Source organism: Anomaloglossus baeobatrachus, chromosome 2 (genome assembly GCF_048569485.1).
Source record: "Anomaloglossus baeobatrachus isolate aAnoBae1 chromosome 2, aAnoBae1.hap1, whole genome shotgun sequence".
In the NCBI taxonomy this organism is placed as follows: domain Eukaryota; kingdom Metazoa; phylum Chordata; class Amphibia; order Anura; family Aromobatidae; genus Anomaloglossus; species Anomaloglossus baeobatrachus.
This window is the reverse complement of record NC_134354.1, coordinates 633,267,935-633,294,511: the sequence shown is the minus strand read 5'-3', so window position 1 is coordinate 633,294,511 and position 26,577 is coordinate 633,267,935.

The following is a 26,577-nucleotide window of genomic DNA, read 5'->3' as shown; positions in this document are numbered from 1 at the left end:
ACATCTCGCTGCCAAAGTCTGGCAGCGAGATGTATATACGCGCGGTCACGATTTTTACTTATCGCCGCCCCCACCGGAAGTCACGTGCGTGATCACGTGACTTTCGGTGGTTGCCATGGTAGCAGAGGGTCATGTGATGAAGGCCTGCAGCTATGACGAATCACTTTCGTTTTCACTCGGCCCGGAGCACAATGGATCAGGAAGTGACCGTATCTGCTGTTTACAGCTGTATAACTGTGATCAGCAGACAGGGCAGAGCGATCTGATTGCTGATCGCTATAGCCCCCTAGGGGGACTAGAAAAATAAAAAAAAAAGTTTAAAAAAAAGTTTTAAAAAATAAAATAAAAAAAAAACAAAGTTCAAATCACCCCCCTTTCACCCCAGTGAAAATTAAAGGGTTAAAAAAATAAATATACACATATTTGGTATCGCTGCTTTCAGAAATGCCCGATCTATCAAAATATAAAATCAATTAATCTGATCAGTAAAGGGCATAGTGGCAAAAAAACTCCAAACGCCAAAATTACGTTTTTTTTGTCGCCGCAAGTTTTACGCAAAATGCAATAAAGGCGATCAAAAAGTAGCATCTGCGCACAAATGGTACCATTGAAAACGTCAGCTTGAGATGCAAAAAATAAGCCATCACTGAGCCATAGATCCCAAAAAATGAGAACGCTACGGGTTTCGGAAAATGGGTGCAAAACGTACGCCACTTTTATTGGACAAGCTTGTGATTTTTTTTTAACCCCTTAGATACAAGTAAACCTATACATGTTTGGTGTCTACAAACTCGCACCGACCTCAGGCATCATACCCACACATCAGTTTTACCATATAGTGAACATGGTGAATAAAACATCCCAAAAACTATTGTGCCATCACACTTTTTTTTGCAGTTTTTCCACACTTGGAATTTTTTTGCTGTTTTCTAGTACACCATATGGTAAAACTTATGATTTCATTTAAAAGTACAACTCGTCCCGCAAAAAAAAGCTCTCATATGGCAAGATTGACAGAAAAATAAAAAAGTTACGGCTCTCGGAAGAAGTGGAGCAAAAACGCAAAAACGGAAAGTGCCCGAGGGCTGAATGGGTTAAAAGAGACCAGAGAAGGGGGCCACTGACTGTTTATAAGATTAGCAGGAATTCTATGTGCTGCAGGATTAAATTTATATATACTAGTAGAAGGAGGGTTGAGGTTGGGAAAGATGTCACCAGTGACTAGGAGGAGAAAAAAAGAGAAAAAGCAAGTGGTTCAATGATTTTTATGCACATTTTGTGCGCTGTACGGTGGTAGTAGATGGTTTAAAGTAATTGAGAAATGTCAGTACAGCCTCAGTGTTGTACATGGGAGTAAAGAGAACAGAGGGGCTGATGTGAAGCGAGTGTACAGAATTTGTAAAGGGGGGGTATAGGTGAAGGCATGCTGCAGCGAAACGTATGTGAAGCAAAGCGATACGAAAAATAAATAGAAAAGTACAGTGTCAGACTGGCTACCGGAGAAACCGCAATTAATACCAGGCCTGGCTGCGGTTACCTGCATTAAACTCCGGAGCTCTCACCTGAGCTCCGGAGTGCAGCCTGAGTTGAAATAATTTTTATTAAACAATTTTCATACAAACAATAAAAACAAACAGTAACAGTATAAAGTATAATCAGTACATAGCAATATATGTAGACATTAACGGATCAAGTCTACAGTGGGGAGGAAAGGAAGGGATGGGATGAAGGAAAGAACATTTTATTAGGCAGGAGAGGAAAAGAGGGAAGTGAGCGGGGAAGGGTAAGAAACAACTGAGAACGTTTATAATTATTCAAGTGTATATACATACAGAAGATAAAATGCTGAATATATAAAAGTTAAATTCCATGCATACAAGTCTCAATTTTCAAGGATTGTGAAGTTAACCGCCAACATTAAGCACATGAACCAGAGGCTATAAAGAATTTTGTCTGCAAGAAAACATAGGACTCCATTTATTATGATATTCAGCGAATGAAATATTATAAATTACATAACATTGTTCGAGATCGTTGTGTAGGGTTACTTTGTCAATCATCTCGGCGATTGTGGGAATCAAAACCTGTCTCCAATGTGATGCAATTAGGATTTTAGCTACCACGCATATGTGAATTATAATTGATGTAAAAATTGGGTCGATGTGCTCCATGTCCAAAGAAAAAACATTTGTGGCATAAGGTTAAGAGAAATGTGGGTTATACGGGTCATTCTGGTATGAAGGAGATTCCCAGCTTGGCCCAGGACGATGGAATCTCTGCATTAGCTAAAACTCCCAGAAACATTAAGGCTATGTGTCCACGGTAGAATGTACCTGCGGATTTTTCTGCATGAAAATCCGCGACTTTCGCGGCAAATCCGTACCTTATTTGCCGCGGATTTACCGCGGAATTGCCGCGGATTTTGATGCAGATTTTTTTTTTTCCCCATTCTATACCCAAAATCCGCACCAAAATCCGCAACAATAATTGACATGCTGCAGATTTTTCCGGATCAAAATCCGCGGCAAATCCGCCGCGGAAAAATCCGCAGCATGGACACAGCATTTCCAAAATGCCATTGAAATGGCTTGGAAGTGCCGCTGCTGCAGATTTTCGGAAAATCCGCGGTAAATCCGCGGCAAAATCCGCTCAAAATCCGCAGTGTGGGCACATAGCCTAAGGGGTAATCTTTAATTTCTTCAAATTTGGATACCCTCAGTCTATGTCTAGATAACTCTTTCCACGCATTAGCAGTCGCTGAAAGAGTAGGAAATTTAGGTACAGGCAGAAGGGGATTTGCAATGTGGGAGAGAATGAGTGAGCGGAGTGAGGAACAACCATTGAGCCCTGTCTCTAATTCAATCCAGGCAAGAGAATCATTATTATTCACCCAATTTTGACTTTGTCTTATTAGCTTTGTTTGGTAATAGCCCTTTATGTTTGGTAGACTATAACGCCCCCTTTTCTTATGTTTTGTTAAAGTAATTTTTGCTAATCTAATTTATGATTTTATGGTTTCAAACAAAGTCGTTTAGTCATTTCTGTAGGTCATTAAGATATTTTGACGGTATAGTTAAAGGGATTGCTCTAAAAATATATAATATTTTCAGGAGAACTACCATTTTAAAAGACATAATTCTTCCAAGTCAAGTTAAGTCAGTCTTTATTATATCTTTCCGTACTGTTCCAACCAAGTTTTCTAAATTAGACTTAACTAAAGACTGCAAGTTTTTACAAAGGAAGATTCCCAAATACTCCAGTGATTCGTCTACCCATATAAAAGAGGTAAAACTCTTAATATTTCTAATAGTGGAATCTTCTAAATTGAATTGTAATATTTTGAATTTTCCCAAATTTAATTCCGGAGTGCAGCCTGGACTGAATTCAGGATTTGTGTGCCGCCCCCGTGCCAGTAGCCGGGCTGCTAATTGTATCCGGATCCGCGGTGGCTCGAGGGGTCTCCGGACCCGAGGGTAGCGAGGCCCACTCGATTAAAAGGGGGGGATTATGTACAGGAGGTTTGGAAAGTTCGTGACGCCACCCATGGTGCGTGGTAATGGGAGGGACCACCGCTGCGGTTGGGGAGCCCGGTGACGATGGTGTGGCAGCCTGATGTTTAACCCTTTCTGTGGGTAGGGGGTTTGTGTGCCGGGTCCCGTCGGATGGTTGGTGAATAGGTGCCGCTGGGGTAGGAACAGGGGTATTTCAGTATACTCACTCAGTCCAGGAATAACCACACCGACAGCTTGTAAATCAGAATTCTGAGCACCACGGCAGCTTGTTGGGAGCATGCTTGGGTCCGTGCCCTTGGTGTTGCTGTTAGCCTGTGGCCCTGTCCTTAGCACCTCTGTCTCTGTTGGACCCGTGGGTATAAAACTCTTCGGGTCCCGCTCACCCGTATGGCTAACGGAGTGAGCTTTCTCTAAGGGTTCACGCGTAGGATTTCTTTGGACTGTATTGGGAAAGTCCTATCCCATCGGTGCGCTAGTACCCCGATTTTAGAGCGGGTTGGCGATGACACTTGAAGTCTTCACCCCCGTCAGGTAAATTACCGGAACGCGTGAAGCTACTTTCCGGCCTTGGGTCCACATACCCCGTCGTACCCTGGCCCCTGCCCGGTAATAGCTCAAGGCTGCCGGCCGCCCTCCTTGGCAGTCCGAGCCCCTTGACACTGTCCCCTGCGACCGGGGTTCCAGCTCCTACCAGGCCCAGACCAATGTCTGCCACCTAGTACACAGGAGCTCTCCTCCGTGGCCTCTCCTCACGAGAGTCACCACTCCACCTCCTCTCCTTTCACTCTCCACTGCTCAACTTCCTGAGCTCCACTGTCACTTTCCTCACTTTTCCCTCACCAACCCCCCATGTGGGCGGCACTATTCCCTTCAGGCCACCCAATGGTGTGTCTGGTAGGTTAAAGTGGGAAGTGTTCCTAGGATTTTGATTGGCTAAGCTGTTAGCAACACCAAAGGACCAGGATCCGTAACCAAGGAGGGTGGATACTGTGCAGAAGGGCAGATTTCACAATTCCCTGTGACGACCTGATAGGCCAGGGCATCACATTTGCTGTATTGAACCGCGAAAGCCGACTGATTCCCCGGCGATTGCTATTCAGTTCATGTCACAGCTGTGGACAGGCCGGGCTGCACTCCGGAGCTCAGGTGAGAGCTCCAGAGATCAATGCAGGTAACCGCAGCCAGGCCTGGTATTACCTGCGGTTTCTCCAGTAGCCAGTCCAACGCTGGCATAGTACAACGGGAAAAGAAGCTTGTTTGTTTGAATATCTTGCATAGCTTACCTGTCTCCTGCCTTGTCCACATGCCATAAGAAGCAGATATGTTTTCATGGTCTCTGGATCAGGAGTGATTTCCCCCCCCTCCCACCAGGGCCCTGCCAAATTAACAGCCAGCAAAAGCTTTCCTGGTCAGGGGATGTAACACATTTCAATTAACTTACAACACCTCTCCCCAGTTTTTCAAAGACCCCCTGCGTAGCAAGAGACACTCTGACTACAATCTGTATATACAGGGGCGGAGTACAAGTTTCCTGCAGGAATACAGATTCTCTGATCAAAAGGCTAGGGCACCCGTTTTATCTCCATTGGGAAGTGTTAATATCGCAAGATACATATGTCCCCCAGATATCGCGGGCATATTGCTGATCTCAAAATTCCATAACGCACATCTCACATACAGTATTTCAGCTTAATCGTAGGACATACGGAAGAGCCACAAATTAATATCTGCTCCCAGAACATACCGGATCCCTCTTGTGTGGTATTCACCTTCTGCTAAAATCATAATATAAAATATGAGGGTAATATCGTCTGCATGGGATGCTCCCACATGGAGATATGAGGACCGTGAGATTACATAATTTTGGAAGAGGGAAAAGCCCCTCCCTTACATGATGCCAGCAGAGGTGGGGGCTGCGGGTGGGATAGAGGTTAATAAAAGACAATGTCTCCTTACCCTCTGCGTCAATGCCTTGAGGATATACATTCTGTGTATAGGATTGTCCATTTCCTGGGGTGCCTCTCCCCTATATCTGAACCATAATCCGTGACCAGGTGTAGTAATCGCTCTCATTTTTCCTTTTATTTTATGTAACTGTATACTGTATTTGTATTGTTCCCTTTTGTATATTTTTAAAAACACTGCCTTCTATTTTGGTTTAAATACATAAAATTTAATAGTTTCTTTCCTTATGCTTTATATACGAATCCAAAACCCGAAGGGCCTTATGCTATCTATAACGGGTGTCCGGACTGCCTGTGAAATGTCCGGTGGTGGCAGCGGAATTATTGTGGTGTAGAATTATTGGGGTGCTGTCACTAAGGGTACCAAGGTATTTATATATTCCATTAGTGGGAATCGGTGATATATACATTTACTCTTACTGGGAGACCTCCAATATTTGGCATTATTAGCTTAGCAGCCTCATTTACTTATTGTCTGGCAGTTCCGAAATTGACCTGACACTAAGGGGGCGCTAGAGAGTAGTCGTGTACTTGACAAATCCGTGAACAGCGGGTGGGATTCTGGTGTGACTTCCCCCGGCTGTTCATGACAGTGTTTAACTGGCAACACCTTTAAAAAATATTGCTCTTAGAAATATATGGCATTATATAGAAATATATATGCATTAAAATATATAGCTATAAAGATGCATTAAAAGCAAAACCTTCAAACAATGGTGAAACTGCATTTTTTTTAAATCATTTTATACCATTTTGATGTTTTCTGTCTTATTTCAGCTATAATATACCTTTGCACCGTGTTAGCCAGTAGAGATAAAAAAAAATTGTTTAAAAGAACTGAGAGTCCTCAGTGGTTGATACCTTTTAATGGCTAACTGTGGGTGCAGATGGTAGTAATAGCAAGCTTTCGAGACTACGCAGGTCTCTTCATCAGGCTCAGTATAACACAAAATCTGAAGAGTCACATATTTATAAACAACAGGACATAGAATGGAGCAGTAAAAAAGACAAGTTATGTGAAGCAGAACGATCAGTATGGCAAGAGGACAAACTGTTGTGGCCATAAATATTGCAGCAGTTCATAGATAAGCAGTGTGAAAGTTTTATTATCCTTTGATTGGGGTCTACATACAGACTCCCAGTTGGACATTTCGTACATATAATTTAGTACACCACATTAGTTGTGGTGCAGCTGAAGGTACATGGGATCTTGTAGTCCACTCCTGATGTGATCTGGGAATCTTTATCTTGTCCGTTGTCAATATAAATGGACAGGTCTTACATTTTTTCTGGTTGCAGGGAAGTGTTCCTGTTGTTGTTGGAGAGGACAGGGAGCTTCTGACAATGATGCTTCTTATATTTGGGGGCTGCCTAAAATACAGAAGTGGGGGGTCTGGAAAAATAGATTTTAATTGGGCATCTTTTTGCAGTAATGGTTGTAGTTTCCGTGCAGCTCCTCTTAAAACCTCCAGATTTGGATTGTAGGTGATTACAAGTGGTACCCGTTTTCTTCTTTAAGGCCACGTCTCACTAAGCAACATCGCTGCTGAGGAACGGCTTTTGTGATGCAACAGCAATGTTGCTAGCGATGTTGCTGTGTGTGACATCCAGCAACAACCTGGCCCTTGCTGTGAGGTCGCTGGTTGTTGCTGAATGTCCTGGACCATTTTTTAGTTGTTGCTCTCCCGCTGTGAAGCACACATCGCTGTGTGTGACAGCGAGAGAGCAACAACTGAATGTGCAGTGAGCAGAGAGCCGGCTTCTGCGGACGCTGGTAACAAAGGTAAATATCGGGTAACCAAGAAGCCCTTTCCTTGGTTACCCGATATTTACCTTCGTTACCAGCGTCCGCCGCTCTCACGCTGCCAGTGCCGGCTCCCTGCTCCCTGCAAACGTAGCCAGACTACACATCGGGTAATTAACCCGATGTGTACTCTGGCTAGGAGTGCAGGGAGCCAGCGCTAAGCGGTGTGCGCTGTTAACCAAGGTAAATATCGGGTTGGTTACCCGATATTTACCTTAGTTACAGAGCGCAGCATCGCTGCCACGCGTCGCTGGGGGCTGGTCACTGGTTGCTGGTGAGATCTGCCTGTTTGACAGCTCACCAGCAACCCGTGTAGCGACGCTCCAGCGATCCCTGCCAGGTCAGGTTGCTGGTGGGATCGCTGGAGCGTCGCTTAGTGTGACGGTACCTTTAGTTGTATAATGTAGGAGATGGTTTCTTGATATTCTGGTGGCTCTTGTAATCTGGTTTTCAATTGTTCTTGTGTGGTAGCCTTGATTCAAAAAGGTCTTTCTGAGGCCCTCAAGGTGATTGTCTCTATCTGTAGTGTTGGAACATATCCGATTGTACCTGATGGCCTGACTGTACACTATAGAGTTTTTTATGTGTTTTGGATGAAAGCTGTCCCATTTCAGGTATGTTGGATAGTCAATTGGCTTCTTGTACAGGGATGTCTCTATTTCATTGTTCCATAGTTTAATGATGGTGTCCAAAAAGTTGATTTCAGTGCTGGAGTAGTTGAGTGTTAGATTGATGGTGGGATGAAACTGATTAAAATATTCATGGAAGGTCTTCAGCTACTCCTCAGACTCTGTCCAGATGATTAAAATATTGTCAATGTAACCGTAGTAAGCCAGAGGCCTGATAGGACAAGAGGATAAAAAGGCACTCAAGCTTGGCCATGAAAAGATTTGCATATTGTGGTGTCATTTTGCTTCCCATTGCAGTACACAATTTATGTATATCAGCTCACCATGTACACGCTCTCACCGCCACTCAATTAAAGGAAAAAGGATAGATCTACCCGTGGTCAAACATTTTTGTAACCCAGACCACAGCATCATGGACATGAAAAGCTGGTATTGAAAAGAAATTCAAATCCCAGAGAGACAGGAGACTTTGGGAATACAAACTTATGATGACCTTTGACACATTCAGAGCAGGAATGTATGTGTCACATGGATTTACTGTATGTCATTTTACATCAAATCAGAAATGTGCTTCTCAGAGCATCTGAGGGTATCACAGCTCTGGACCAGACCCCAATCAAAGGATTATAAAACTTTCACACTGCTTATCTATGAACTGCTGCAATATTTATGGCCACAAAAGTTTGTCCTCTTGCCATACTGATCGCTCTGCTTCACATAACTTGTCTTTTTTACTGCTCCATTCTATGTCCTGTTGTGTATAAATATGTGACTCTTCAGATTTTGTGTTACACTGAGCCCAATGAAGAGACCTGAGTAGTCTCGAAAGCTTGCTATTATCACCATCTTTTCAGTTAGCCATTAAAAGGTATCAACCACTGAGGACTCTGTTCTTTTAAACAATTTTTTTGTCTTTTTTCAGTATACTTTATGGCAAAATGGATGAGGTTTTTAGATACTACAACTTGTCCTGTAAAATCAAGTCATTGTCCGCCTATGTTAATGAAAAAATAAAAAATTATGGGATGGAAAAATGCAAATGCAAAAATGAAAATTAGCTGGGAAGCCGAAGATTATTTCCCCTATGGGATTTGTTTTGCAATTAATTTTTTTTTTGTTTGTTCTGATGGTAAATTTGTGATCTCAATATTTAGTTTGTAATCATTATACAGATCGTGTCAATGTAAATAATTTACAAAAAGGATCACAGCAATTGCAACAACTAAACAATTTTGTCATCTAATTTTTTTAACTTTTCATGAATTCTGTGGAGAAATCATCTTTCTGGAACAAATGTGGTTAATCAATAAATAACAAGCATCAAGAAATAACCATGGAGAATGAAATCCCCACTTATATTAATCTTTACAATGTGTTTAAAAAGTCACCTCTATTTTTATTTGTTTCTGAAGCTTATACAGTATCTTACTACGAGAGAAAGTGAAATTCCACCTGGGTGTGAAAAGTCTCCTCTGGATTATATGAATTACAGGCATTTCTCTTGCTGTTCACAGATATTATGAAGCATTACACGTGGGAGAATCATATGGATTACGTGTTCTGTGCCTTTTCTTTAACAATTAGGCAAATTAATTAAGGAATGTATTTGATTGTGACCTTGTATTCAATGAGTAAGAAGAATGAAACATGCACTGTTGAACCTTTATTGTGTATCTCACGTTTCTTTTGTTCATATTTCAAAGAAGTGGAATAATTGGCAACAGCATTATCATTTAACCTTTCGTTTCTAATGTCTCTGCTGAAAGTTTTTACACAAATGAAATGCAATTTGGTTGAACTGAAAAAAATAGATATGAAGAAGAAAACAAACCGTTTACATGCCTCATCAGAGGTGGGCAATAAATCACTTTGCTTTAGAGAACAAAATTATATCTATCTGGTGGGCGGTGGTAGGGACACAGTAAGGAGGCACACACGGGTTCTCAATCCAGAAAGGTCAGTGTTTTATTCACACTTGACAACAAAAACATAAATGCACAGTCTTACTTCAGACCAATAAACACAGGAGAAGTCCAGCTTGGTAGCAGTATAACATAAGCCCAGACGTGTGACAGTCCATTCAGATGTGGTTTCACCAAAAAAGTCTCCTTCAGCTTTCCAGGCCAACCACCCTCACACTGAGAAGATCTGGGTGTCTGTTTATGCTGTGCTAACTATTCACCTGTGCACATCGGGCGTTGCCTCAGAACCGGAACTAGCAGAGAAGATCCAGGCTCGAGATTAACCTTTTCTCTGCTGCTCACCAGTGCAAAAAGCACATGCTAGGATGAATATGTCTGTCTCTCTGGCTGTCTCCTCTTTCCCTGTCTGCCTGTCTCTGTCCCTATCTGCATGTCTTTCTGTCTCTTTCCCCATCTGTCTCTTTCCAGGTCTGTCTCTTTCACCGTTTGTCTCTGTCTGTCTCTTTCCCTGTCTCTCTATCTCTCTCTGTCTCTTTCCCTGTCTGTCTCTGTCTGTCTCTCTCTGTCTGTCTCTCTCTCTCTCTGTCTCTCTCTATCAGTCTCCCCACCGACATCCTATTACCTCACATATAAGCTTCTTATACTATGAATGTCTTTTGTTCCTATAGCAACCACTCACAGCTCCTACTAATAACCTGTAGTTCCAGGCTCCATTTACTTTAATGCAGACATGTTTTTTGGAGAGTAACTGTAAAGCACGGGGTTAAATTTTCCTGTCAAAACATAGTCTACGACGTTTCCAGGGTCACATGAGGTGTCTGTGCAAAATTTTGTGATTGTAAATGCGACAGTGCGGATACACTTTTCTTTCACTTTTTCCCCATTATGTAGATAGGGGAAAAATTGATTGGTAAATTGGAACGCGCGGGGTTAAAATTTCACCTGACAACATAGCCTATGACGCTCTCGGGGTCCAGACGTGTGAGTGTGCAAAATTTCGTGATTGTAAATGCGACGGTGAAGATGCCAATCCCGGACATACACACATATCATACATACATACATACACACACATTCAGCTTTATATATTAGACTAGAAAAGATCTGCTGCCTATATCCACATTTGACTATCTTACCCCCTCCACTCTACGAACCACAGTGATCGCAAATCTTCATCTCGTTCTCCTATTCCGATGTGAGAGTATCGAGTGGCTTGAGTTTTATTACCTCATGTTGCGTAACCTCAGCATATCCAGTGTAGAATCAACCAGCATCTTGGTATCTGGATCCATCTACGGAAAAACTCAAAATCTGCATTAGTAATGGCCTCATCTGAGTTCAAAACCTGACAATTCTTGTTACATCAGAGCAATCATGAGATACAGTCATATGAAAAAGTTTGGGCACCCCTATTAATGTTAACCTTTTTTCTTTATAACAATTTGGGTTTTTGCAACAGCTATTTCAGTTTCATCTATCTAATAACTGATGGAGTGAGTAATATTTCTGGATTGAAATGAGGTTTATTCTACTAACAGAAAATGTGCAATCCGCATTTAAACAAAATTTGACCGATGCAAAAGTATGGCCACCCTTATCAATTTCTTGATTTGAACACTCCTAACTACGTTTTACTGACTTACTAAAGCACTAAATTGGTTTTGTAACCTCATTTAGCTTTGAACTTCATAGGCAGGTGTATCCAATCATGAGAAAAGGTATTTAAGGTGGCCACTTGCAAGTAGTTCTCCTATTTGAATCTCCTATGAAGCGTGGCATCATGGGCTTCTCAAAACAACTCTCAAATGATCTGAAAACAAAGATTATTTAACATAGTTGTTCAGGGGAAGGATACAAAAAGTTGTCTCAGAGATTTAAACTGTCAGTTTCCACTGTGAGGAACATAGTAAGGAAATGGAAGAACACCGGTACAGTTCTTGTTAAGCCCAGAAGTGGCAGGCCAAGAAAAATATCAGAAAGGCAGAAAAGAAGAATGGTGAGAACAGTCAAGGACAATCCACAGACCACCTCCAAAGACCTGCAGCTTCATCTTGCTGCAGATGGTGTCAATGTGCATCGGTCAACAATACAGCGCACATTGCACAAGGAGAAGCTGTATGGGAGAGTAATGCGAAAGAAAGAAGCCGTTTTTGCAAGCACTCCACAAACAGAGTCGCCTGAGGTATGCAAAAGCACATTTGGACAAGCCAGTTACATTTTGGAAGAAGGTCCTGTGGACTGATGAAACAAAGATTGAGTTGTTTGGTCATACAAAAAGGCGTTATGCATGGAGTAAAAAAAACACGGCATTCCAAGAAAAGGACTTGCTACCCACATTAAAATTTGGTGGAGGTTCCATCATGCTTTGGGGCTGTGTGGCCAATGCCGGCACCGGGAATCTTGTTAAAGTTGAGGGTCACATGGATTCAACTCAGTATCAGCAGATTCTTGACAATAATGTGCAAGAATCAGTGATGAAGTTGAAGTTACGCAGGGGATGGATATTTCAGCAAGACAATGATCCAAAACACCGCTCCAAATCTACTCAGGCATTCATGCAGAGGAACAATTACAATGTTCTGGAATGGCCATCCCAGTCCCCAGACCTGAATATCATTGAAAATCTGTGGGATGATTTGAAGCGTGCTGTCCATGCTCGGTGACCATCAAACTTAACTGAACTGGAATTGTTTTCCTTGTAAACAGGAATGGTCAAATATACCTTCATCCAGGATCCAGGAGCTCATTAAAAGCTACAGGAAGCGACTAGAGGCTGTTATTTTTGCAAAAGGAGGATCTACAAAATATTAATGTCACTTTTATGTTGAGGTGCCCATACTTTTGCACCGGTCAAATTTTGTGTAAATGCGGATTGCACATTTTCTGTTAGTACAATGAACCTCATTTCATTCCAGAAATATTACTCAGTCCATCAGTTATTAGATATATGAAACTGAAATAGCTGTTGCAAAAACCCAAATTGTTATAAAGAGAAAAGGTTAACATTAATAGGGGTGCCCAAACTATATCCTCCTTACAGATAAAAATACAAAGACAACTTAATAGAAAAACTCAAATCGATGAACAAATTAAAACCTTAAAAAATAGGTGACTGACTTATGATATCATCTTCCCCCCCCTTTTTGAATCCATTATCCCAAGCATAATTACATTCAAAAAGTGTGTGACACCGGAGCTCTACATTTAGGCATAAAAGTCACATTGTGTAGATTGTACATAACCGGGGACACCATAAGTATTGTTTTTATCTGTAACTTAATAATGGAAAACCCTTTCAATGGCTTTTTAACCTTTGCTTGGACCACAGAAATCTGCATTACAATCTTTCTTTCTATAGAAAGAAAACAGATGATTCAAGACATTTAATATCAAACACAGAATGCCATAAATCATCCACATACCTTAAACCAAATTATTGTAATTTATAAATTTATTATTAAATAGCTGTACTACCCGGCTTCGCCCGGGTTAATAACTGCTGTTAATAAAATAGGATGTATTAACAAAAATGTATTCTGCACACAAAAAAACCACAAAACAAATAGATAGAAATGTAATTATTAAATTGTTGCCTATATTAACGAATCAGAGCTCAGATAAATTAACTGTAGCAAAATAGAAGCTAAGCTGTGATTGGTTGCTATTGGCAGCCTGATAAATCTCCATGCAACAGAAAGCCCTCCCCCCTGACAGTATGTATTAGCTCATACATACACAAAATAGGTCATGTGACTAACAGCTGCCGTATTTCCTATATGGTACATTTGTTGTTCTTGTAGTTTGGCTGCTTATTAATCTGATTTTTATTTTTGAAGGATAATACCAGACTTGTGTGTGTTTTAGGGCGATTATGTGGCGTTGTTGGTGTATGTGTGGTGAAATGTGTGCTGAGGGTGGTATACAGTGCCTACAAGTAGTATTCAACCCCCTGCAGATTTAGCAGGTTTACACATTCGGAATTAACTTGGCATTGTGACATTTGGACTGTAGATCAGCCTGGAAGTGTGAAATGCACTGCAGCAAAAAAGAATGTTATTTCTTTTTTTATTTTTTTTTTAAATTGTGAAAAGTTTATTCAGAGGGTCATTTATTATTCAACCCCTCAAACCACAAGAATTCTGTTTGGTTCCCCTAAAGTATTAAGAAGTATTTCAGGCACAAAGAACAATGAGCTTCACATGTTTGGATTAATTATCTCTTTTTCCAGCCTTTTCTGACTAATTAAGACCCTCCCCAAACTTGTGAACAGCACTCATACTTTGTCAACATGGGAAAGACAAAGGAGCATTCCAAGGCCATCAGAGACAAGATCGTGGAGGGTCACAAGGCTGGCAAGGGGTGCAAAACCCTTTCCAAGGAGTTGGGCCTACCTGTCTCCACTGTTGGGAGCATCATCCGGAAGTGGAAGGCTTATGGAACTACTGTTAGCCTTCCACGGCCTGGACAGCCTTTGAAAGTTTCCACCCGTGCCGAGGCCAGGCTTGTCCGAAGAGTCAAGGCTAACCCAAGGACAACAAGGAAGGGGCTCCGGGAAGATCTCATGGCAGTGGGGACATTGGTTTCAGTCAATACCGTAAGTAACATACTCCACCGCAATGGTCTCCGTTCCAGACGAGCCCGTAAGGTACCTTTACTTTCAAAGCGTCATGTCAAGGCTCGTCTACAGTTTGCTCATGATCACTTGGAGGACTCTAAGACAGACTGGTTCAAGGTTCTCTGGTCTGATGAGACCAAGATCGAGATCTTTGGTGCCAACCACACACGTGACGTTTGGAGACTGGATGGTACTGCATACGACCCCAAGAATACCATCCCTACAGTCAAGCATGGTGGTGGCAGCATCATGCTGTGGGGCTGTTTCTCAGCCAAGGGGCCTGGCCATCTGGTCCGCATCCATGGGAAGATGGATAGCACGGCCTACCTGGAGATTTTGGCCAAGAACCTCCGCTCCTTTTTTTTTTTTACATAGTTACTTAGGTTGAAAAAAGACCTAGGTCCATCTAGTTCAACCTTCCTCCACCAGTTCTACATTTAGTCACTAAGTCATTTATAACCAACAATGTTTTGTGTACTGAGGAAATCATCCAGCCCTTTTTTAAAAGCTGTTATAGTATCTGCCATTACTACCTCTTGTGGTAGTGTATTCCACAGTCTGACCGCTCTAACTGTAAAGAACCCTTTCCTATTTAGGTGTCAGAATCGCTTTTCTTCCACTCGCAGTGAGTGCCCCCTGGTCCTTAGTACTGTCTTTGGAAGAAATAAGTCATGTGCCAGTCCTTTATATTGACCACACATGTATTTATACATATAAATGAGATCTCCTCTGAGACGTCTTTTTTCTAAGCTAAACATATCTAACTTTTTCAACCTGTCATCATATGGGAGGCCTTCCATCAAGGATCTTAAAATGGGTCGTCATTTCATCTTCCAACAAGACAACGATCCAAAGCACACAGCCAAGAAAACCAAGGGCTGGTTCAAGAGGGAAAAAATCAAGGTGTTGCAGTGGCCTAGTCAGTCTCCTGACCTTAACCCAATTGAAAACTTGTGGAAGGAGCTCAAGATTAAAGTCCACATGAGACACCCAAAGAACCTAGATAACTTGGAGAAGATCTGCATGGAGGAGTGGGCCAAGATAACTCCAGAGACCTGTGCCTGCCTGATCAGGTCTTATTAAAGACGATTATTAGCTGTAATTGCAAACAAGGGTTATTCCACAAAATATTAAACCTAGGGGTTGAATAATAATTGACCCACACTTTTATGTTGAAAATTTATTAAAATTTAACTGATCAACATAATTTGTTGGTTTGTAAGATTTATGCATCTGTTAATAAATCCTGCTCTTGTTTGAAGTTTGCAGGCTCTAACTTATTTGCATCTTATCAAACCTGCTAAATCTGCAGGGGGTTGAATACTACTTGTAGGCACTGTATGTGTTCAAGCACGTAATAGTGTGTGGCGCATTTTGTGTGTGTGTGTTCATATCCCCGAGTGTGGTGAGTATCCCATGTGGGGGCCCCACCTTAGCAACTGTATGGTATATACTCCCTGGCGCCATCGCTCTCATTCTTTAAGTCCCCCTTGTTCACATCTGGCAGCTGTCAATTTGCCCCCAACACTTTTCGTTTCACTTTTTCCCCATTATGTAGATAGGGGCAAAATTGATTGGTAAATTGGAACGCGCGGGGTTAAAATTTCGCCTCACAACATAGCACCTGGCGCTGCCCGGGATAGTAACTGTCTCTCTGTTTCTCTCCCATTCTCTGTCTGTCTCCCCCTCTGTATATATAGCTCTCTATCTCTCTCTTTGTCTGTCTGTCTCTTTCCCTATCTGCCTATCTATCTCTGTCTCTTTCCCTGTCTGTCTCTTTCCCTCTTTCCTTATGTCTCTTTCCCTGTGTCTGTCTCTTTGTCTGTCTCTTTACCTGTCTTTGTCTGTCTCTTACCCTGTCTGTTTCCCTCTCTTTCCCTGCCTGTCTGTTTCCCTGTGTCTGTCTCTGTCTCTTTGTTTGTGTCTGTCTCTTTACCTGTCTGTGTCTGTCTCTTAACCTGTCTCTCTCTTTCCCTCTCTTTCCCTCTCTGTCTCTTTGTCTGTGTCTGTCTCTTTGTGTCTGTCTCTTACCCTGTCTATGTCTGTTTCTTACCCTGTCTGTGTCTGTCTCTTTCCCTGGCTGCATTGTGACACGCCAACATTCCATATAAGGGCGTGGCTGCGGATTCTTCTGAAGTTCTGGCTTCACTGTGGCTCCCAGCTCCATTCGCTTTAATGGAGGCAGGTTTTTTGGTGAATAACTGTAAAGCGCGGGGTTACAATTTCCCCTCAAAACATAGCCTATGACGCTCTTGGGGTCCAGAAGTGTGAGTGTGCAAAATTTTGTGGCTGTAGCTGCGACGGTGCAGATGCCAATCCCGGACATACACAAATACATACACACACACACACATACACACATTCAGCTTTAATATAGATATATATCACATATCTCTATATATATATATATATATATATATATATATATATATATATATATATATATATATATATATATATATCTATCTATCTATCTATCTACATACAGTATATACATATATATGTATGTATATATATATATATATATATATATATATATATATATATAGTGACATGCAATCAGTTAAGCAAGTTGAGGTTGGAATGAAATCTAAGAGGCACAAAGTTAAAGATGACACATTTCCATTGTATTTTAGGCATAAAAAGAAATATTTTCATATATTACATTTTAAAAATTACAAAAAAGAAAATGGGCAGGTGCAAATGTGCCGCCCCCGTGCTAGCAGCCGGCGCTGCTCGCATCCGGAGCCGCTGCGTGTCTCGAGGGATCCTCCGGACATGGGGGTCACGCGGACACGCCGAATGAAAAGGGGGACGTAGTTGTACGGCCTTGACTGTAATCTGTTTGTGACGCCACCCATGGTGTGTGGTGAAGTGCGACACCACCGCTGCTGTTGTGGGATACCCAGGGGAGATGTAATGGCAGCCAGATGTTAACCCCTCTGTGGGTAGGGATGGTTGCCCCGGGGGCCCAGTGTCTCTGTGCAGGGTATGGCGATGGCAGGGGCTTGCGCGCCCGGATGGACCAGGGGATATTTGGTTACTCACGAGTAAAAGAATCACACGAGTCCTTCGGTAAACCAAGGTGCTGGTGGCCGCCGCGGCCGTTTGTACTCAGGTCCCCCACCCGGGCTGATGGTCGCCGTCTTCTCCTCTGCACTATTTGTGGTTGTGTTTTTAGACTTCCCGGTATGGAACACGGGAGTCCGCTCCCGGCTTTCTGTGTGCCTGAGGAGCCGTGCTCGCTGACGCTGACCCATGGGATCTACGGGCCCTGACGGTTGCCCTATTCCTCTCTGTGGGTGGTTGTCTGCTTTTGGGACTTTGGTTGGGACAGGACCTATAATCCTGCCCTCAATCGGTTGATTTGCTAGGCCATTGGTTCCGGTCCGAGTACCCCCTTTGTGCACGGTTTCCGGTCGGGTCTCCGGTGTCGGTACCGGCGGGCGCCAACCCTGCTCCAGTCCTCCTCGGTTCTGCCGAGCCGTCTTCCCATCATCTCCTGCTGACGGAGACCACCGTCTGCCACCTAGCCAAGGTACCAGGGCTCCGACCCTGGCACCGTTCAACTTGAACTTCTCCTCCGCTGGAGCTACACCTAGCACCAGCCCACACTTTTCTCAACTTAAACTACTACTTCATCTGAAGCTTAACTGACTGTTTTCCTGCCTCGGGCTGTCTAGACCCCTAGGTGGGCGTTCCCTAACCGCCTGGTCCCGCCCACTGGTGTGCCTGTCTTGCCCTGAGAGTGGTGACTAGGGTTTCAGGTCGGCTGTATGTAACCTAGGTGAGGGAAGGTGTTATGCGGGGGCCTACTGTGTGACTACCTGGTTTTGCCAGGGTGTCACACAAACGTCTGGGCACCCTTGGAAATTTGTGTGCTCAGAAACCTTTGACCAAAAATTAAGACCTTATTTAGCCTGTTAGGTTTATGGCTTGTTCACTTAGCATTAGGCAAGGACAGGTGATGCAAACCCAACCGCCTTTAACCTTGTGCCTAAATATTACAGCCATGAGTTCTTCTAAGCAGCTGCTAGAGTTGTTGTACATTGCTCTACTGTTCAGAGTCACCTGCCCAAATATTGCCTTCATGGGAATGTCAGCAGAAGAAAACCTCTCCTGCATCCTCACCATAAAATTCAGCGATAGAAGTATGCAGAAGAACATCTAAACAAGACTAATACATTTTGGAAACAAGTCCTGTGGACCGATGAGGTTAAAATAGAACTCTTTGGCCACAATGATCAAAGTATGTGTGGAGAAAAAAGGGTATAGAATTTCAGTAAAAGAACATATTACCAACCATTAAGCATGGGGGTGAATCAATCATGCTTTGGAGTTGTGTTGCAGCCAATCGTACGAGAAACATGTCATGGAGAGAGGGAAGAATGGATTCAATGAAATTTGAACAAATTCTTGATGCAAACATAACACCATCTGTAAAAAACTGAAATTGAAAAGAGGATGGCTTTTACAAATGGATAATGATCCTATACACACGTCATAATCCACAATAGACTACCTCAACTGGTGCAAGCTGAAGGTTTTACAATGGCCCTCACAGTCCCCTGATCTGATCACTGAAAGTCTGTGGCTGGATCTCAATAGAGCAGTGCATGCAAGACAACCCAGGAATCTCACAGAACTGGAAGACTTTTCCAAGGATGAATGGATGACAATCCCTAAAACAAGAATGAAAAGACTCTTGGCTGGCTACAAAAAGCTTTTACAAGCTGCGATACTTGCCAAAGGGTGTGGTACTAGGTACTAACCATGCAGGGTGCCCAAACGTTTGCATTGGCCCAGTTTCCTTGTTTGTTTATTTAAAAATGTAAAAGATGATTTTTTTTTGTTGCCTAAAATACAAAGATCATTTGGTTAACCGTTCACAATAATAGTAATTTTGAGCTGGGGTGTCCAAACATTTGCAAGCCATTATATATATATATGTACAGAAACAAAACAAAAAAAAGAAAATGCACTTAAAAAAGTAATGACCAAAAATTGTGTACTTGTGAAGAAGTCTAAAGGCTACTTTACACGCTGCGATATCGGTCCCGATATCGCTAGCGTGGGTACCAGCCCCCATCTGTTGAGCGACACGGGTAAATCGCTGCCCGTGCCGCACAACATCGCGCAGACCCGTCACAAATACTTACCTGCCCGGCGACGTCGCTGTGACCGGCGAATCGCCTCCTTTCTAAGGGGGCAGTCCGTGCGGCGTCACAGCGACGTCACTGAGCGGCCACCCAATAGAAGCGGAGGGGCGGAGATGAGTGGCCGGAACATCCCGCCCACCTCCTTCCTGCCTCATAGCGGCCGGGAGGCAGGTAAGGAGAGGTTCCTCGTTCCTGCGGCGTCACACATAGCGATGTGTGCTGCCGCAGGAGCGACGAACTACATCGTTACTGCTGCAGTAACGATAATCGAGAATGAACCCCCATGTCACCGATGAGCGATTTTGCACGTTTTTGCAACAATGCAAAATCGCTCATCGGTGTCACACGCAACGGCATCGCTAATGCGGCCGGATGTGCGTCACAAATTCCGTGACCCCAACGACTCAGCATTAGCGATGTCGCAGCGTGTAAAGCCCCCTTAACTGTAAGGGTGCACTCACATCTGCATATAGATACGCCGAGTGCAATGAGATAAAAAAGGAAATCTTATTGCTCTAGCACCAATTTTAATCAATGAGTTAGTGGATGCGAAAATAAAAAATGGACGGACCATCTGTGTGCTGTCCGATTTGTATGGTTACATTACCATTCTGTAGCATAGAACACTGTAAATAGTCCTGTAAATGATTGTCAAATAAAAATTGCTGATAACAAAAATGCATAGTATAATGTTCCCACAGCTCTGCTAAACACTGTATGATGGGTCCACAGCTCCGCTATACACAGTATGATGGGTCCATAACTCCCCTATATTTATACAGAATATGACAGTATGATGAGCCCACAGGAGACTGATGCTGGACCTCTCAGATTACAAGGATGGTTCATAACCAAATTTGTCTTTCATATTTAATGTCTATCTCTTTAATTTAATATTTAAATAACTTTTCTAAATGTACTTTAATTAAAAATGCCCTCCTTGACAGTATAAGACCCACCGCAAGCTCAGAGTAAGTATACAGTGCAAAACACAGTACAGACCATAACTGTGCACAGTGTAATGGCCCCCTCCCCCACACATCACCTCATTACATACATGTTATCAGGCCCCCACACTGCACAGTGTAATGTGATGCCCTGGACTAGCCAGGTAGTCACAGACAGGCCCTTGCACAAACACCACTCCCCTAAAAAGGTAACAGCAGCCAACCTAAAAACCCTGAGTCACCCCTCTCAGGCTTTAATGTTCACACCCGGGGGCGGAGCCAGGCAGTTGGCCACACCCACCGAGGAGTTCGTATAGCCTGAGGTGGGAAAAACAGTGAGATGAAGTTACGGAGGAGAAGAGAGTAGTCGAGAGGAGAATACGTCTGTCGGGGATCTGGGTCGTAGCTCGGATACCCTGTGGCCAGGAGGCAGACGGTGGTTGCCGCCTGCAGGAGCTGGGAAGACGGCTGGTGGAACCGTAAGGGACTGGGACAGGGTAGTGGCCCGCTGGTACCAAACCGGGGAACCAACTGGAAACCGGAGCACCAGGAGGGGTACTCAGACCGAGAACGAGGCCCAGAAACCACTGGATCGAGTCAAATTCACTGATTGGGGTCTGGACCTTAGGTCCTTTCCTACCCAAGTCTCGACTGAAAACAACAGCCCAACGAGGGGGATAGAAAGCCACCGCTCAGGCAGAGAGATCCCACAGGCCAGCGTCTGAGGGCAAATGGGCTCTCCCGACACACACACACAAAGTCGAGGAGCAGACTCCCGTCGCGGAAGCGCAGGCAGTCAAAATCTACAAAACGAGGCGCAGGAGAAGGGCGGGAACCACCAAACCGGGTGGGGGACCAGACGCAGCCGGCTGCGGGCACCAACCACCATTTTTTTGGTTTACCAGAGACTCCGGTGTATCTGTCATAGTGAGTACAACAGTGCCCTCGGGCCGCTTAGTGCCCCGCATCGCGCCAACGCGCCCGCACCCCCACATCTTGATCCCCAACAACCGGGCCCTGGGACCATCAACCCCCTACCCACGGAGGGGTCAACACCTGGCTGCGCAACACCATTCCTGGGAGCCTAGCCAACGGCAGCGGTGGTGTCCACACTCACCACGACCCGTGGGTGGCGTCACGGACGTAAACCCAAAACCGCAGCTCCGGCCGTGAACCTCACCATCGAAACCCCTCACGTAGCGCCAGCCTCCCTCAGAGCGACGTGACCCCCGGGTAAGGAGGGGCTCGAGCCCGGATCCGAGCGGCTCGGCTGCGGCCGAGCCCCGGGGCGGTACAGTAATAGACCCCCCTCCCCCACACACATCACCTCATTACATCCATTTTATCAGGCCCTCACACTGCACAGTGTAATAGCCCCCCTCCCCCACACATTACCATATTACATCCATGTTACATGGCCCCCACACTGCACAGTAATGAACATTCTGCCACCTGCCTGCACAGTAAATCTCTTCCCTTAAGCCTGCTTTACACACTTCAATAGATCTTTCAATCCGTCGTCGGGGTCAAGTTGTAAGTGACGCACATCCGGCATCGTTCGTGACGTGTTTGCGTGTGAAACCTACATGCGATCGATATTGAACGAAAATACGGTGATCGCATACACGTCGTTTATTCCTCATACATTGGACGTTTGGTAGTACGAAACTAGTCAATTGTAACGTGTGACATCCCTCATACGATTTTGGTGTCTGATGCTATGTGCGCAGGTGTGCGCTCTGCACCGCAGCTTAAAAAAGGTCCGCTTCAGAGCGCAGCTGAAAAGCTGCGTTCTGAAGCGCCTCACAATGTCTGTCATTCACTAATCTCTGTCAGTCCGTCACTATCTCTGTCCCTCTCTCTCTGTCCATGTCAGTCTATCCCTCTTACCCCCTCTCTCATATACTCACCGATCCCCGATCTCCAGCGCAGCGCTGCACGGCGTTCACACTGCTCCGGCGGCTTTTACTGTTTTGAAAAAGCCGGCCGCCCATTAAACAATCTCGTATTCCCTGCTTACCCCGCCCACCGGCGCCTGTGATTGGTTACAGTGAGACACGCCCCCACGCTGAGTGACAGGTATCACACTGCACCCAATCACAGCAGCCGGTGGGCGTGTCTATACTGTGTATTGAAATAAATAATTAAATAATTAAAAAAAACGGCGTGCGGTTCCCCCCAATTTTAAAACCAGCCAGATAAAGCCATACGGCTGAAGGCTGGTATTCTCAGGATGGGGAGCTCCACGTTATGGGGAGCCCCCCAGCCTAACAATATCAGCCAACAGCCGCCCAGAATTGCCGCATACATTAGATGCGACAGTTCTGGGACTGTACCCGGCTCTTCCCGATTTGCCCTGGTGCGTTGGCAAATCGGGGTAATAAGGAGTTATTGGCAGCCCATAGCTGCCAATAAGTCCTAGATTAATCATGTCAGGCGTCTATGAGACACCCTCCATGATTAATCTGTAAGTGACAGTAAAAAAACACACACACATGAAAAAATCCTTTATTAGAAATAAAAAACACAAACAAATTCCCTCATTACCAATTTATTAACCCCCGACAAACCCTCCATGTCCGGCGTACTCCACAGTCCTCCAGCGTCGCGTCCAGCTCTGCTGCATGGAGGTGACCGGAGCTGCAGCAGAAGACACCGCCGCTCCGGTCACCTCCACGCAGGTAATGAAGACAGCCGTGCGATCAGCTGAGCTGTCACTGAGGTTACCCGCTGTCACTGGATCCAGCGGTGGCTGCGGGTAACCTCAGTGACAGCTCAGCTGATCGCGCTACTCACCTCAGTTGCTGACTGGAGCTGACCGGAGCGGCGGTGAGTAGCGCGATCAGCTGAGCTGTCACTGAGGTTACCCGCGGCCACCGCTGGTTCCAGTGACAGCGGGTAACCTCAGTGACAGCAGCTGATCGCGCGGCTGTCTTCATTACCTGCGTGGAGGTGACCGGAGCGGCGGTGTCTTCTGCTGCTCCTGTCACCTCCATGCAGCAGAGCTGGACGCGACGCTGGAGGACTGTGGAGTACGCCGGACATGGAGGGTTTGTCGGGGTTAATAAATTGGTAATAAGGGAATTTGTTTGTGTTTTTATTTCTAATAAAGGATTTTTTCATGTGTGTGTGTTTTTTTACTGTCACTTACAGATTAATCATGGAAGGTGTCTCATAGACGCCTGACATGATTAATCTAGGACTTATTGGCAGCTATGGACTGCCAATAACTCCTTATTAACCCGATTTGCCAACGCACCAGGGCAAATCGGGAAGAGCCGGGTACAGTCCCAGAACTGTCGCATCTAATGTATGCGGCAATTCTGGGCGGCTGTTGGCTGATATTGTTAGGCTGGGGGGCTCCCCATAACGTGGAGCTCCCCATCCTGAGAATACCAGCCTTCAGCCGTATGGCTTTATCTGGCTGGTTTTAAAATTGGGGGGGGGACCGCACGCCGTTTTTTTAAATTATTTAATTATTTATTTCACTACACAGTATAGACACGCCCACCGGCTGCTGTGATTGGGTGCAGTGTGACACCTGTCACTCAGCGTGGGGGGCGTGTCTCACTGTAACCAATCATAGGCGCCGGTGGGCGGGGTAAGCAGGGAATACGAGATTGTTTAATGGGCGGCCGGCTTTTTCAAAACAGTAAAAGCCGCCGGAGCAGTGTGAATGCCGTGCAGAGCCGGGGATCGGGGATCGGTGAGTATGAGAGAGGGCTGCTCAATTCAGTCACTCAGGAGTTTAGCGGTCACCGGTGAGCCCTTCACTGGTGACCGCTAATAAGGACGCGACACAGACAGAGCCGCAGCATGACAATGAAGTCGGGTGAGGTTCACCCGAGTTCATTCTGACAGTGCGGCTCTGTCTGTGTCTGCTGTCATCTGCCATTCAGCTCTGCTACATGGCTGTCTGTGGCTGCTGTTAGCGGCCATGTAGCAGAGCTGAAGGGCAGATGACATAGTAAAAACGCATCCCTACACATTACACACGCTTGTCAAGTCAATAAATAAAAAAAAAAAAGGGTGCCCGATGCATACGTCACGGAACACATGATCTAAAGGATCGCACACAAAATTGATCAATTTAACATAGGCTACTAACGCACGTGTGACAGCAAATGAACGACCTACGTGCAATCTCATTCAATCGCATATGCGACCTGGGCGTATCACATCGCATACGAGATCGCATCCCTAATTGTAAGGTGTAAAGCTGGCTTTACTCTCTGTCTGTATACAATCTTAGATGCTTTCTGCATCTTACCACCAGCCTGGAGCTCCCTGTGCTGCATGAGGAAATCACTGAGACAGCAGACGGAGGCGGAGCCGGCACTGAGCACCCCAGGTCCTGGAGAAACAGCCGGGAATCCTCTGCAGACAAGTGCGCGGTGTGATAGGATCTGGCAACGCTCGTGTGCTGCTCGGGCGCGTCCTGTACATCGTGATACGAACAAGCCGCAATATTTAAAGGTGCCGTGTCACTATAATTATCAGTATTGTAGCTGCGGGTGGGCTCCCTCTGAGCACAGGGCCCGGGGTGACTGCACCCACTGCCCCCCTGCTAGCTACGCTACTGACCTAGACTATTTTTTGAGGGGGATAACACTATCAGTTTTGAGTTTCTGACTGATAATGTAGTTGAAGAATAATTTTGGATTATTTTCACATCCTCTGGCAATGATGTCTGTCTCAATCTTTGCTGTGTACTGCCCCCATGCCCGCAGCCAGACTGCTCGGATCTCGATCCGTGGTGGCTGGAGGGGTCTCTGGACCCGGGGGTCATGCGGCCACTCGAATAAAAAGGGGAGAGGTGTATTTACAGGGGATGGTGTGGAAAGTTTGTGACGCCACCTGTGGTGTGTGGTAAGGTGCAGTACCACCGCTGTGGTTGGGAGTTCCCGGTGACGATGGTGTGGGCAGCCAGATGTTTTAACCCTTCCACAGGTAGGGGGAGTGCCCCGGGACTCTGTGATAAGGACAGGGTTGTGCCGTTGGGACGGTAAGGGTCACTTGTGTACTCAATAAGTCCAATACCGCTGACACCGACAACTGTGGTAAACCAAAGTTCTTGACACCGCTGCCGCTGTGAGGGAGCATGCCTGGATCCTATGCCCGTTGGTGTTGCCTGTTAGTCTGTGACCTTTGCCTTGGCACCTTGTCTTCTGGTTGGTCCCTTTAGTGTAAAACTAATCGGGTCCCACTCGCCAGTATGGCTAACTGGGTGAGCTTGCTCTCCGGGTTCACGCTTGGGATTTTCTGGTCCGTATGTGTGGAAAGTCCTATCCCCCTCATTACGCTAGTACCCTGATTTTGGAGCGGGTCGAGAACGGATTTTGAAGGCTCCGTCCTCGTCTGGTAAATTGCCAGGACGCCTGAAGCTACTTCCTGGCCTAGGCTCCATGTGTGACGCCCTGGCCGGGCCAGGACACTCCTGACCCCCATTAACCAACCCCCCAAGTGGGCGACCCTATTCCACTCAGGCCGTCCACTGGTGTGTCTGGTGGGTGTGGTGCAGAGTGTTCCTAGGATTTTGATTAGCTTGTTCTTGGCAACACCAAAGGTGAGGGACCTATAACCAAGGAGGAGATGGATATTGCACAGAAGGGCAGATTGCACAATACCCTGTGATGACCTGATAAGCCAGGGCGTCACATTCCACCTTGGTTAAACGTAGCTCGTCCCCGAGTTACAGGACTTCAGAGGTTAATTTTTTTTTTCAAACTGTAGAAAAAGGTAAGAAAGGTTAACATTTTTATTCACACATACATCCCACCTCAGGGAGGCTCATCACTTAAACGTTACCAACATTTTGAAGAGTTCATCTCCTAACGATAGGACGCTACCGGTTTCAGTGGTAGCGGAGACTCTACCTGATCCGTTGCAGCCTCTACCCACGACAGTCCAGTCCCAATGTCCTGGATCCCATTAACCCACCACTCAAACAAGCTGACCCGCTGCATTCCTATGGTGGGTCCGTGAGCAGGTTAAGGTCCCGGGCGTTGTGTTAGACGACTCTGGT